The 2,976-nt window shown below is 43.6% G+C and overlaps 1 non-coding gene across 1 annotated transcript; it reads right to left on the bottom strand.

The window, feature by feature from the left end:
- Nucleotides 1–2,150: 2,150 nt before the first annotated feature.
- Trnas-uga lies at nt 2,151–2,225 on the bottom strand. Its single transcript has one exon. It is a non-coding gene; the product is annotated as a tRNA-Ser (tRNA).
- Between the last annotated feature and the right edge of the window lie 751 nt (nt 2,226–2,976).

Raw genomic sequence — 2,976 nt, 5'->3', positions numbered from 1 at the left:
ATTATGTAGTATGCATCAAACACAAAATTATAGCTACCATATTTTTCATTGCAAACTTCGCGCAGTTGTCTTACTTCCACGTAAATATCACAATAACTATGACCATAAACGAAATGATGGGCACGTCAACATGAGCCTGACAATTAAAGCTGTAAGTAACGCAAAAGTGATGTTTTTTACCGAAGAGTTCCCGCAAAATCGCCTGAGGAAGATTGCAGAGCGTGCGCCTTGATTCTGTCATCGCCGACCAGCCGAAAGTTGGCAAACAGTGTCGGCCTTCCCTTCCAAACAAACGAATGAACTCGCCTAGCGCTTCGGACGAAGATTGGTCACTGCACATCAGCCATCTTATCCTGTGCGGACATTAGCCGTGTACGATACCTGGTACGATGTGGAACGCGGTGACACACGTGAGTAGCCTCCCTCCCTAGACAGGCATCTTGCATGGTTTACCTATCGTCATTTAATTTTTGATTAACCACATTCCACACACATTTTGTCTCTTCTAATAACATTAACTTCAACTATACTTATAATATATGCGACCCCATAAATGAGTTTGTATTTATCTCAGATAATATGGTTAGGCAGTTTTTGATGCAAATGAACTCCTCCACGACGTAAAACGTGTGATGTTGTTTATATGATGTTTATTTACAAATATGTTATAGTTGTGATGGTTGGACTCACTGTTCCAAGGATATTACGAATAAGACATTTCACAGTAGAACATCGTTCTTGTAGTAAAGCTTGAAGACATAACATATCGCAGTTCCACGAATGAGCCCTCTTCATGCACAGAGACATAGCACTAAATTGTGAACGCTAGCCGCCTTCCAATGTAAATATGGCGTTTAGTGCCAGGAGTCTCCGAAGAGATGTTCGGCTCGCCTTCGATGCAGCTCTTTTCGTTTAAGTAGAGAGACTGTATCTTTAAGGGAATTGGAATCTACCAGGAAAGAAAGGAATTCGGTAAAGGACCAACCCCGGCATTTGCCTAAATTAAAAATGGGAAACCACATAAAATCATTTTCAAGGTGGCCGGCGGATATATTCGAATTACCTTGCCTCCTGAATCCAAGGATAGCTAGCTCAACGACTCACGACACAGAGCTACCCTGTTCGGAGGAGAATACTGAAAAATTGGGTGTTGTACATTGTTTTCAAATAAAATAAAATGCATCACAACAAAAGATGGAATTCTGATATTGCATAGTTTTCCTTTAATTGCGCATGTTTCGTCATCTGGTAAGTGCATGAATTCGTGCGTATTATAAGATTTAATTGTGCAGAGAATTTGTTGCTCCAGTTATAGTAGTATTACAAGAGCGTCAATAGATTTTGGACGAAAGGGGATGGGGAGGGGGGTGGGGGGGAAGGCGGGGATGCAGGGTGCAGTCGGCTCGGACAAATTTATGCAGGCCGCTGAAAAAATCTTTTAGAAGCGAACGAACTATAGTACGTGCTTTTATCAGATACCCCTTCCGCATTCCACAAACCCCTCTCCATCGTTTCGTATCGCAACTGGTTTTCATAACTGAGTGCCACCCGGGTGACCAGGTTGAGCGTTATTTTGGTTTTTGGGCTACTAGTGATAGCCTTTTGAGCAATTTTGTTAAAAGAAATGCTACCCTTACCGTTTGGGAGATATTTTTTTGCGGTCGCGATTTTTGGGCGACGCACGCAAATCTAAGTGTATTTTTATTCACTGATTTTAATTTAATGTTATTTGTAATGATGTTTACTGCTCCGCTGCCTTGTAAAATATTGCAATATTTCAACCCCAAAGTTCTAATAGCATCTAAACAACAACCCCAGTGCTAACATTAAACTACTATAGATAGTAATTAAGCTATTATAGTAGTGCGGACATATTTTTCAATTGTCATAACGCTAATGAATGAATCAAAATCGGTTTTCAACATCTTTATGTTACAAACTTTACCAAAACCAGAATCTATGAGAAGGCACACAGCACAAAGACATTAAACGGTAGCACTTACATTAAGCTCAACTGCAAGTAAGAACTGAACTGATAAACGAAACAACAACTGAACTCAAGTAACGGCAAAAATATACAGTAGTTGGTCTTGGCTGGTGTAGGGATAAGCAATTGCCAATAGTGAAAATTCCTGGCAGATTAAAACTGTGTGCCGGACCGAGACTCGAACTCGGGGCCTTTGCCTTTCACGGGCAAGTGCTCTACCAACTGAGCTACCCAAGCACGACTCACGCCCCGTCCTCACAGCTTTAATTCCGCCAGTACCTCGCCTCCTACCTTCCAAACTTCACAGAAGCTCTCCTGCCAACCGTGCAGAACTAGCACTCCTGGAAGAAAGGATATTGCGGAGACATGGCTTAGCCGCAGCCTGGAGGTTGTTTCTAGAATGAAATTTTCACTCTACAGCGGAGTGTGCGCTGATATGAAACTTCCTGGCAGATTAAAACTGTGTGCCGGACCAATATCCTTTCTTCCAGGAGTGCTAGTTCTGCAAGGTTGGCAGGAAAGCTTCAGTGAAGTTTGGAAGGTAGGAGGCGAGGTACTGACGGAATTAAAGCTGTGAGGACGGGGCGTGAGTCGTGCTTGGATAGCTCAGTTGGTAGAGCACTTGCCCGCGAAAGGCAAAGATCCAGAGTTCGAGTCTCGGTCCGGCACACAGTTTTAATCTGCCAGGAAGTTTCATATCAGCGCACACTCCGCTGTAGAGTGAAAATTTCATTCTAGAAACAACCCCCAGTCTGCGGCTAAGCCATGTGTCCCCAATATCCTTTCTTCCAGGAGTGCTAGTTCTGCAAGGTTGGCAGGAGAGATTCTGTGAAGTTTGGAAGGTATGAGGCGAGGTACTGTCGGAATTAAAGCTGTGAGGACGCGGCGTGAGTTGTGCTTGGGTAGCTCAGTTGGTAGAGCACTTGCCCGCGAAAGGCAAAGGTCCCGAGTTCGAGTCTCGGTCCGGCACACAGTTTTAATCTGCAGGA

Source organism: Schistocerca americana, chromosome X (assembly GCF_021461395.2).
Source record: "Schistocerca americana isolate TAMUIC-IGC-003095 chromosome X, iqSchAmer2.1, whole genome shotgun sequence".
Classification (NCBI taxonomy): Eukaryota; Metazoa; Arthropoda; class Insecta; order Orthoptera; family Acrididae; genus Schistocerca; species Schistocerca americana.
Note: the sequence above shows the minus strand (reverse complement) of the source record. Positions and strands in the feature narration are given on the sequence as shown.